The following is a 12266-nucleotide window of genomic DNA, read 5'->3' on the forward strand; positions in this document are numbered from 1 at the left end:
CAGAGAACTGAGAGGTGGGAAAGAGGCATGAGAATCTAGGTTAGGAAAGCTAACACCTTGTCTTAAGAGAATAGCACAAAGCTATCTGCAATGCCTAGTTAAGGTAAATTGAACTCTAGGTCTTACAAAAGTGCTCAGAAATGACCTAAGCAGGAAACAAAAGTGCTCCTCTCATTTCCCAATGTGAGAGCAAGCCTGAGGGAATTGCACAGAGCATCCACAGAACCAAATGATCCTGGTCGAGAAAAAAGTTCAAGATTACTATTAAATATGCACAACACAGCCGTTGGGGCTTTCTCAGGGACTTAGCCAAAATGCTTAGGAGCCAGTTTTCCTACATGACAACAAAACCCCATAAATTTCTGTCTTTACTACCTTAATAAGGGTACACTACATTTTTTTTTTTTTTAGTTTTCTATTTTAATTTTTAAAATAGTTACGCTTATGGTATATGACCTCCACTTGTATCCATGTCCCAGGCAAGATTGTTAATCTCAATAAATGACCCATTTCCTCTGGGGTGAGTTGTTCAAATCTACATCTTTTATATAACATATTTTACAGAAGAATTAGTATATATTTTGCAGAAGTTATACAGACAAATCCTCAAGGGGAGGATTTCACATACTTTTAAGACTGCCACACAATTAAATTGGAGAAAATTTACAAAACCTTATTACAATATTCAGAAATCATAGAATAGGATCCACTTCATGCAGAATCCGTGTTTTGTTTTTCCATTTCAACAAATTCCTCCCAACTTTCATCCTTCTTATCTATGTACACTACATTTTAAGATAAGAGCACACTACAATTTGTGTCACCCTACTCTGAAAAAGTGGAATTCAAAACCTTTCAAGTGACAGAAAAAGTGTGAATAGTCATCAGTAAGCTACCACAGGAATGAAAGCATGAGGAAGTGACATCTTTTGCTGGCTTGTCCTGGTGCCCACATCTTCAAGTCACCAGCCAGAACTGAGGGTGAAACTTCAGATTGCTACCGCCTCATCAGGGCAAACCTGATTTAATCATCCACACGAGGATTAAATCCACAGCCTTGGCCCTGTCACCGGGTACTAATTAACTGAACTAACCAGTCCTTTACATCGGAGCTTGGCAAATGATGACTCATGGGCCGAATATAGCCAGTTTTTGCATAGCTCATAAGCTAAGAATGGTTTTTCACATTTTTAGATGGTTGAAAAAAATCAAAAGAAGAAGAGTATTTTTTGAAATGTGAAAATTACATAAAATGCAAATTTCAGCAGTCCATAAATAAATTTTGATTGGAACACAGCCCCACTTATCCATTTAGGGAGGCTGTATGGTAGCTTTTGCATTATGACAGCAGAGTTGAATAGTCATGACAGAGACCCCCATGGCCTGAAAGCCTAAAATATTTACTATCTAGTGTTTCACAGATCAAGTTTGCTAATTCCCTACTCGATATCGTACTAGTGTACACAAGGAAGAAATAACACTTGAAGGACCCTATATCTTCAAAATGCAATTGAGGACATCCTAGAAATGGAAAAGCGCAGAAATGAAACAGGTTAATGTTGCATGTGTATGGCTTTTACCTGCAGCGCTTGGCATTTGTTCTTTCCAGGCAATAGAAAGGAAGAGCGATCACTTTTCCAAGAAAGGAAAGGAATACTAATCCATTCAATCAGCTAGAATCGGATACTATTCATGTTTTCTGTTCTTCAACTGTTCTTTTCCATGGGGAGTTAGTAAAAGAGAAGAGGGTGCTTAGAGTCAGATAATACACAATGGTGATTTCATCAACCTGCACACAGTTGGGTTAAACCTTTCAGAATGGATTTTGAGAACAACATACCTTGCCTGCCTTTTTCACTTTTTTTACTGTACCCTAGAGCTGTCATGCCTCAGTGCTCAAATATTTGTCAAATATTTGTGAGTACTCAAATCTCTGCACACACCTGTGAAGAAGGTTGGCTACTGTGTCTCATATTTTCTTCAAGAAACAAATGAACCATTTTGTTCTTGGCCTCTAATTGTTTGGGGGAAACTGAAACAGCAACACTTGAAACCTCTACTCAATCTCAGGACTAAAGGCCCTCAGGAACCTAGTGGCTCCTGTCCCCCTCTCTGTGCTTATGTCAAAGAACAAGTATAGTTAACATTTAGTGAAGGCTCCACGGGGATATTTATTTCTGATCCCAGCCAACATCAGACAGGGTTTGGGGCCAGTGTAAGCAGAGTCATGATTTGCCGCCCTGCTCAACCTCTATACCTCCTCTTCCTGCATCAAAGCTCTTTCCTCCTTGAAGTGTTTTTCAAAAACTGCTCATTATGTGAGACGAAAACACTGACCAACAAAGCAAAACCCAAACCGGCACGCTCTTCTGTGCACAAAGGAAGTCACTTTATCTTCCTTCACTAAATATTGAAAGAAATTCATAGATCCTTTAGCTATATTTTTTATTGCAAATATGGGATTAATTACAATTTTCTGAAGTATTAACCCTGAAGAATGTTGCTGTTGTTTTCCCCAAAAAGAGTTTCCTTGCTCTCTTTCCTTGCTCTTTTCAACTTGAAGTTCTAACAAAGATCTACCGTGTACCTCATATGCATTTTGCCAAGTTGGGAAAGAGGGAGATAGTAGAGATGAATGAGGTGAGATTCCTGCACCCCAGAAGCTCAGTGCAATAAAAGTTGTTTTTTTATGTGACTGCAACATCGGAAGGGAAAGTAAAATATACACCTACGCTTGCTACACATTCCAGACAAAAGGAAAAATGTAAGAAATCTCTACTCCACTTAGACAGAATTTACTTTAGTTTTACAGCAACAAAAATTTGAACAAGAACACTTTGGAGTTTTTATGCTATCATTTACGATCTTTTAAAGATTCTTTTCTAGTCTCAAGAGATAAATAGCTAGAACACCGCTGGTATTCCAAAATATTAACTGCAAATGCATTACCAGCTAAGAATAAAACTTTCCTTTTGCCTACCATAAAAAAAGAAAAGAAATACAGAGGAATAAGGGAGATCTCCAGATTCTTTCCAAGTTCAGATACTAAATATTAATCCTTATTATATATATCATGAGCTATGCCATTAGAAACACTCAGTTTGAAAACTCTGTCATTTATTTGGTCATCAACCTTGGTAATTCTTGGAACTATCTGAGTCTCTGTCTCTTCATGACTACCTTCCAGGACTTCTGCAAGAATCAAGGAAGATAATGTGAATAAAAGTGCCTTACAGATGGTAATTCCTCACCAATCCCTCAAGAGTAAGAACTTCATCCTATTCCTTATCAGATCCCCAGTGTCTAGGAAAGTGCCTGGTACATAGAAGACACATAATTCTGACTGAAGGAATACTTTATAAGTATCAGTTATTACATAGCAACCTTTACTATAGTTTGTGGATTAATAATAGGGTATCTTATAATAATATAAGATGCCAAGTTAGAAACAGTCCTTGACCATTAAGCTCTTATTCTATGTCTTTCTCTCTAAAATGTGATTTTCCTGAGAGTAGGACACAACCATGGAGTTTTATACACATTAGACACACCACATGTGTGTATTAAATTTTAAAAAATTGAATGTGCACATTAAGGAAAAAAATCACTCCAGGGCTGGTAGTGTTGATGCCTCTCATTCTGAGGACAACTTTACTAACAGTATCAGTTCAATACTGTGCTTCAAGCCTCCTCAACAGTTTGCAATGACCCGGCCACCATTTCTCTCAGGTTTCCTGTGCATAATGGCACAGACTTTGAGGCAGATTGCTAGAGTTCAGTGGTATGAAACAGTTCCTCTTAGCAAGAAGTTGCAAATTCTAATGGTGATCAAAGTCACCCAGCATCTCATTAATTCAGGTTCCAATTAATTAAACTAACCAGATGGTAAAACAACAAAAATATCAGCCAACTAAAAGGGCAACAGAAGTGTAGCTGAGTATAGCTCAGTGGTAGAGCTCATGCTTAGCATGCATAAGGTCCTCAATTCAATCCCCAGTATCCTCTATTAAAAATTTTTTTAATTAAAAAAAAAAGAGTAAGTAGGATTGGAGACTCTGGGGATGAGAAGCAGCATGAGTAAATTCTAAAGATCAAATGCCCTCAAAACTTTTATTTTCTCGAATTTGCTTATTTATATTACTTGCCCTTATTTCTTTTGGATTGTTCATCTTTTCTTTCATCATTGGTTTGAGCTCTATGAACACCAGAAAACTTAATCACTTCAACTATCACGTTTGCTGCAAATATTTTCCCCTGTCTTTTGACTTGGGGGAATTTTTGGATATATAGGATATTTACAATTTTAATAGGTCATTGGGACATAACTCATGGAGCATATAATTCCAAAAGATTTGATTTTTATGTAGTCAGATGCGTTCGTTTTTTTTTTTTTCTTCTTTGCCTTTGGATTTTATGTATTTTCTTCCAGACTTATTGAGATATAATTGACATATAGCTCTATATAAGTTTAAGGTATATAGCGTAATGAATTGACTTACATACATCATGAAATGATTATCATAAGATTGGTGAACACACATCATCTCACATAGATACAAATTTTTAAAAATGGAAAAAAAATTTTTTCCTTGTGATGAGAACTCAGGATTTCCACTCTTAGCCACTTTTATATATAACATGCAGCAGTGTTAGTTGTATTTATCATGTGGTACATTACACCCCTAGTACTTATTTATCTTATAACTAGAAGTTTGTACCTTTTGACTGCCTTCATCCAGTTCCCCTCCCCTCACTCCCCACCTCAGAAAATCACAAATTTGATTTCCTTTTGCAGTAGTTTGTTCATTTTTTTTAAATATAATTGACCTACAACATTATGTTAGTTTCTGTTACACAACATAGTGATTTGACATTTTTATACACTTCAAAATGATCACCGTGATAAGTCGTTACAATCTGTCACCATACAAAGATATTACATAATTATTAACTATATTCCCCACACTGTGCATTTCATGCCCATGACTCATTTATTTTGCAACTGGAAGTTTGTACCTCTTAATCTCTCTCGACTATTTCTTTCTTCCCCTCGCCAGCCCCCACCACCAGCAACCACCTGTTTGGTCTCGGTATCTATGACTCCATTTCTTTTTTTTCTGGTGTACAGCATAATGTTTCAGTCATACATATACATGTATATTCGTTTTCACATTCTTTTTCATTATAGGTTACTGCAAGACAGTGAATATAGTTCCCTGTGTTATACAGAACAAATTTGTCTTTTACCTATTTTGTATATAGTAATTAACATTTGCAAATCTCAAACTTCCAATTTATCCCTTCCCACCCCCTTTCCCTCTGGTAATCTTAAGTTTATTTACTATGTCTGTGAATCTGTTTCTGTTCTGTAGATAAATTCATTAGTGTCTTCTTTTTTCTTTTTAGATTCCACATATGAGTGATATCGTATGGTATTTTTCTTTCTCTTTCTGGCTTATTTCACTTAGAATGACGATTGCCCAAGCAGCAAAGCATAGGAAATTTGAGTTGTAAACAAAGGTGGGCATCAAGGAGCTGAAATAAGTTGCTTTCCATGGTTATGAGTGCTCCCAATCAATGGAAGAGCATAATTAGAGAGTAAATACTCTTCTATTAGGGGTACAGTTATCTCTGTTTGGGTAAGTTTAGAATAGATGATCAATAAGTGCTAAAATTCTAAAAATATTAAAAATCTAAAATATTTCCATTCATTTAAATTCTGTCTGAAAACAGGTGAAATAAACATTTATCTTTCCAAACAGTCAAGGTCTGTTTGTAAATAACCTTAACAATTTCTTTTTAGATTTTTAATTGTGGCAAAATATCTATAACCTAAAATTTACTATCTTAGGTTTTTGTTTTTTTTGTTCTGGATGGAGTTTTAATAAAATGTCAATTGGTCAGTTACACACAGATGATCTTTCACATTTTGTTTTCAAGTAAGTGAGGTAGTGGGGAGGGTATAGCTCAGTGGTTACAGCACATGCTTATCATGCACAAGGTCCTGGGTTCAATCCCCAGTACCTCCATTAAAATGACTAACTGAATAAATAAACCTAATTACCTCCCCCCAATACAAAAACAAAACAAAAGAGAACAAGCAAAAAACCTACAAATGAGTGAGGTCGTATGCTCTGGCAAAAATTACAGGCTCAGTTGTAACCTCTGGGGATGACTCTGTAGAGGGAAAACACTGATTATCTACCACCCCAAGTTTATCAAATTTATTTTGAATTTATTTTCTAAAACTATATTTTTATTTAGTCCATCTTAACTGTTTTTAAGTGTGCAATCCAGTGGCACTAAATATATTCACACTGTCGTGCATCCATCACTACAACTATTTCCTGAACTCTTTTCATCTTGGAAAACTGAAACTCTACCCATTGAACAAAAAATCCCCCTTCCCCCCTGCCCCAATCCCTGGAAACCATCATTCTACTTTCGGTCTCTATGAATTTGACTACTCTAGGTACTTCATATGAGTGGAATCATACATTTGTATTTTTGTGACTGGCTTATCATAATGTCCTCAAGGTTCATCCATGTTGTAGCATATGTCAGAATTTCCTTCCTTTTTAAGGCTGAATAACATTCCATTGTATGTATACACCACATCCTGTTTATCCATTCATGTACTGATGGCCACTTAGGTTGCTTCTACCCCTTGACTAATGTGAATAATGCTCCTAAGAACATGAGTGTACAAATATCTTGACAAGTCCTTGCTTTCAATTCTTTTGTATATTTAGCCAGAAGTGGAATTGTTGGGTCACATGGTAATTCTACTTTTAATTTTTTGAGGAATTGCCCTTTTATTTTTCCATAGCAGTCACACCATCTTGCATTCCCACCAACAGTGCACAAGGGTTCCAGTTTCTCCACAACCTCTCCAATAAATGAGTATTTTCTGGATGTTCTTAAATAGTAGTCATTCTAATGATTTGAGGTGGTTCTAATAACTTTTTAAAACAAGTTGTCTGGGTGAAGTTATTCCCAAAACTGTTGAATTCAGAAAAACACAACATTTTTCCTGAGAAAAATGTTGCCATACTTCTTAACATTTCCCCCTTTCTGAGATGATATCATATATCTAAGTTTTTGGTAGGTTACATTTGGATTGCTGTTAGAGATTAATAGGATCAGGTGTATCCTGTTACATTTTGCAAAACCACCTAAGTGTTTCTTAGAACCACATGCCCTAAAAATGATGACTGTGTGAATATACCCAAGAAAAAGAGAAATGAATCAGTGACAGAGGAGGAGGCACTGGGAAAGAAGTTGTAAAGAGTTACACAGTTCATCTGAACTTTACTTAAGTACACAGAACTGTAGCTTCTTTATTGGTAAGTTTTAATATTTGACCTCAAAGATCACAGAAGAGAGAAATGGTGAAGCTTCTGGATCTTTTAAAACTCAAATATCTTTATTTCATAATATGGTGAAAATGGTTAGAATGAGGAAGTGAAAAAAAATCCTCTGTGTAACACCATACAACTGTTGGAAGAGGACTAGCACTGATTTATATTAAATATTAATTTGTTTAATCAAAAGTCTTGCTTGGAAGAGAAAGGAAAACAATTACATAACAGCTAATTTAATTCCTTTTACCACACTCTTTCCACGATCGTATTTAAGAAATTCAGATACAAAGTTTATGAAAATAGAACCAGCCTATTAACAGCGGTGTTGTGTGGCGAAACAGCTTTGAACTTCGTCTCTGAAGAAACAGGTTTGCATATCAGGTTTGTCACCTTACTAGCTGTGCAGTCTTACATGAGTCACTCAACCCATCAGAGCTTCTGTTTCCTCATCTATAAACCAGAGTAATATTATAGGACTATGGTAAAGATTAAAGAAGATAAGAGGTGTGACAGAACCTCACATACAAAAAATATTGGATAAATGTTAACTTCATCCCTTTTCCCAAAGCAGGCTCTGAATTGTTTGGTTATTTTGTAGAGCTTAAAGCATGAACACTTGGGCACTGAGTAGTGTTTCTCAGAGAATGACTTGATTCAGAATTTTTTATATTCCCTCCAGAAATATGTTTCTTTCCCATCTCAGTAAATGGCTATGCCATCCAACTATCCAGTTGTAGAAGCCAAACCTATCAATCAGCCTAGAGTTTTTCCCCTTTCTTCATCCACCAAGTTTATTGGTCCTACCTCCAAAATACATCTCATATCAGGGGGGAGGGTATAGCTCAAGTGGTAGAGTGCATGCCTGGCATGTACAAGGTCCTGGATTCAACCCCTAGTACCTCCTCCAAAATAAATAAATAAACCTAATTACCTCCCTCCCCACTCCTAACAACAAAAAAAAAAAGTAAAAAAAAAAATACATCTCAAATCTAGCCACTTCTCTTTGTCTCCACTCTCACTGCCAATCTCCACTTCCGTCTTTTTTTCCTTTTTTGTTATATTTGCTAGTTAATTTTTTAGATTCTACATATAAATGATAACATATAGTATCTTTCTCTGACTTATTTCATTAAGCGTAATACACTTCAAGTCCACCCATGCTGTCAAAAATGGCAAATTTTCATTCTTTTTTATGGCTGAATAGTGTTCCACTGTGTATATATCACATCTTCTTTACATGTTCATCTGTTGATGGGCACTTAGGTTGCTTAGCTATTGTAAATAATGCTATCTTATTATCTTAGCTATTGTCAATAATGCTGCTAGGAACACTGTGGTGCATGTATCTTTCCAAATTAGTGTTTTCATTTTCTACGGATATATACCCAGGAGTGAAATTGCTGGGTCACATGGTAGCTCTATTCTTAGTTTTTTGAGACACCGCTACAGTGGCTACACCAACAGTGTAGGAGGGTTCCCTTTTCTCTACCCTCACCAATATTTGTTACTTGTGGCTCTTTTCCATCTTGTACATCTTCAATCTATTCCTACTCTTCAGCAAGAATAATCTTTACAAATACACATCACTCCTCTGCTTAAAAACCTTAATGCCTCCTCAGTGCCCTTAGAATAAAATGCAAATTCTTTACCATGGGCAGCCGAGAAGTCTCTGCACCATCTGATTCCTACCGAGCTTCCAGCCTTACCGTGCATCTCCAGTTTACTTTGCTCCAAGCACACTGCTTTCCTTTCTGCTCCTTGAAAACACCAAGCTCTTTATCACTTCTTGCATTTGTGGTTTCCTCTGCCTCAAACACCCTTCCCTCAGGTTTTATCTTATTCTTCAGGCTGAAATGCCATCTCCTCAGAGGCCTTCCTTGGTTACTGAAACTAAAGTTGCCCCCTGATCCATTAACCCTCTATCACATCAAAATTAGCCATGGTTATGTTGCTTCCTTGTTTATTGTTTGTCTATTCTCAAAGGCAAGGACTCTGTCTTGTTACCATAGTATATATAACACTTTGCCCAGTGCCAGGCACATGCGCCCTTACATGGTTGTTGAATGAATGAATAACTAAATGAATTAATTTTTAAAGAAAGGGCAGGAAGGCTTGAAAATCTGCATTTTGGCTAGCTTCCCAGGTGAATGTGTCAGGAAACAAATAGTAACAAATGCGCACTCAAATTAGAATAGTTTGAGTATTGTTTGATAAGAGATCATTTATAAAGGTAAGAGGAAACTACAAGGCTAGTACAATGCCCAATCACTAGTAATAGAGCTCTTGCCATTCAGAGAATGGAGAAAGGTTACTGGATCTGTTACCGGGTCCTGGAAGGAGAGAGTCCTGGAGACAAAGCCACCTCGATGTAAGCTTGCCCTCCAGTCAGAGAACTTAATGAGCCCACACTGATTTTAGAGAAAGGAGTCTGAGAGAAGCAGTTCCATCCTTGCTGTCCTTCCTCTTCGTGGTCTCCTACTGGGGCTCCCTATTGGCCAAACTGGAAGAAGACTGTGACTGGGATCAGACGGCAATTTTACCTGTAAGGTTATATTTCTTCCATTAGAAAGAAACTAAGATATGTAAAATAAAATATTAACAGTTGTCATTTCTGGATGTTAGATTCACAAATGTTGAACACTGTTTTTTGTTCTTATCTGAGATTTCTGAATTTCTCATGAACATGGTGGTAGTGTTCCATCTCCTCCCATGGTTAGTGGTCTCGGCCACGTCAGAGAACAGTACATACATCTGACACGTGGAAGTTTTCTCCTTTATAGCTTTTATTTGGAAGGTTCAATTTTCATGAGGTCACACTTGCAACCTCCTCTTCTACCAGATTTTTGATATTTCTCTCAGCACTGAATGGTGAATTAGAGACAAATTAGAAATATCAGGATGGGTGCAAAGGTTATGACCCAACCACACCAGTTCTAGCCAGGTGACCTTGTAAATTCTTTCAATTTGTTTCATTTAAAAAGTGGCAATATGATAATGTCAACTACTCTACCAGGCTACTGTGAGAAATGCATGAGAATGTATATATGTATGTAAAAGTAAGTAAAATCTAAATAGTTATATAAATGTCCCATTATTCAGCAATACCCAAACTTTCAAACTCACTGTTACTTGAAGCTTAATTTGAATTGAGAATATTTGAAAAGGTTTTTTTTTTTTTTCCTCTCTAGCAACCCATGGGCTTTTTTGGTATCAGCTGTCTGTGAATCTCCAAGTAGGTATCCTAGGAAACTAAGAAATACAGAGCAGCTTCTCTCTGACAATTCTTGGCCACACTAGATTTCCCCTCTATCCTCGCCCCTCCGTGGTCAGCTACAAGTGCTTCCTTCTCCAGGTGTCTCAGATTTCCTCAGTTTACCCTTTCCATCTCCAGCTCTCCCATGCTGACCCCCATCCCCACCTGTTATGAACTGAACTGTGCCCCCCAAATTCATATATTGAAACCCTAGACTTCAGTGTGACTGTATTTGGACTTAGAGCCTTTAAGGAAGTAATTAACATTAAATGAGGTCATAAGGATGGGACCTAATCTCATAGGACTGATGCCTTATAAGACAGAGACACCAGAGACCTCTCTCTGTGTGCGCATATCTCTGTGCAAAAGGCCATGTGAGGATATAGCAAGACAGTGCCATCTGCAAGCCAAGAAGAGAGGTCTCTCCAGACACTAATCCTCCTGGTACTGTGATCTTGGATTCTCGCCTCCAGACTGAGAAAATTAATTTCTGTCATTTAAGCCCGTTGTATTTTGCTCCAGCAGCCTGAGCCAACTAATCTACCACCTTTAGCTCTTCTATCCTCTTTCATGTGCAAAACATCCCAGTTTTTCACACTCGAACTCCACCCTGGAGTATAAGAAAGATTCTTATACTTCCTCCTCTCCTCCCAGCTCTCGATTAGACCACACGTACCCGGGAGGGCAAGAATTGTTCTATGTGGTTCACATACACCTGTAACTCAGGTGCCTGGCATGCAGACATTCTATTTGTTGAATAAATTCAGTCTGGAAAGAGATCTTTGCTCACATGTCCTTCTCTCTCCAATATTTCCAATCTCTCTCCAGTAGCTCCTTATTTTCACACATGCATAAACTTTCCCATCTTAAGACACAGCTCACTTGATATTGCTGTCTTTTCAACCATGCTGGTTCTCCACTTTCTCTGAATAAGTGGCTGATTTTTACTAGCCTCATTTAGTACCAGTCAGTGCTCTTCATCTGTTTGCAATCTGGTATCAGGTCCATCAAGCATGGGGAGTTAAGGCCTCCCTTTAAACCAGATGCAGTCATCGTTTCCAGCCCTTGCTTTCCTTGAACTCCATGTTCTATTTTGGATGCTGCTGATAACCAGCTTCTTTCTTAAAATTATCTACTTTTGTGGGGTTGAGGACACTGTACTGTCCCTCGTTCTCATTTCTCAGGCCACACCTTCTCTGTCTCCCCTGAGGGGAGAAAAGATCATGGATCAAAGGTTTCAGAAGCAGGAAAAAAAGAATTTTTTTTTTGAGAAAACTTTTTAAAGTTAAACTTTCTGTGGGACTCACATACGAAACAAAAAAAGCAGAGCAGCTCTTGTCAAATTGGGAATGGTTAACACCTAGCTACACCTGCTCAGCCCCCTCCTCAGTATAACTGTCCCCACTCACCTAGCGAAGGTATCTAGGCCCTGTTTTATCTTAGGGTTTCAAGAAACTAAAATTTAAGTTAACTGGACAAACAAGATCAATGAATTTGTATTATTTTCATAAGTAATACGATGAGTTAAAATTATGCCTGTTGTGATAGAGTTCTCTACTTTTCAAAGAAAAAGGCATAAATGAGTGGGAATGTTGTCATTCAAGCTCACTACGGTATGAATCATGCAATTCACAACGTAGGCATCCGGT

General features: G+C 37.4%; 1 non-coding gene across 1 annotated transcript; it reads left to right on the plus strand.

The window, feature by feature from the left end:
• Positions 1-5956: 5956 nt before the first annotated feature.
• On the plus strand, positions 5957-6029 carry TRNAD-AUC. Its single transcript has one exon. It is a non-coding gene; the product is annotated as a tRNA-Asp (tRNA).
• Positions 6030-12266: the final 6237 nt, after the last annotated feature.

The sequence above is a fragment of the Camelus ferus genome, chromosome 16 (assembly GCF_009834535.1).
Source record: "Camelus ferus isolate YT-003-E chromosome 16, BCGSAC_Cfer_1.0, whole genome shotgun sequence".
Taxonomy (NCBI): Eukaryota; Metazoa; Chordata; class Mammalia; order Artiodactyla; family Camelidae; genus Camelus; species Camelus ferus.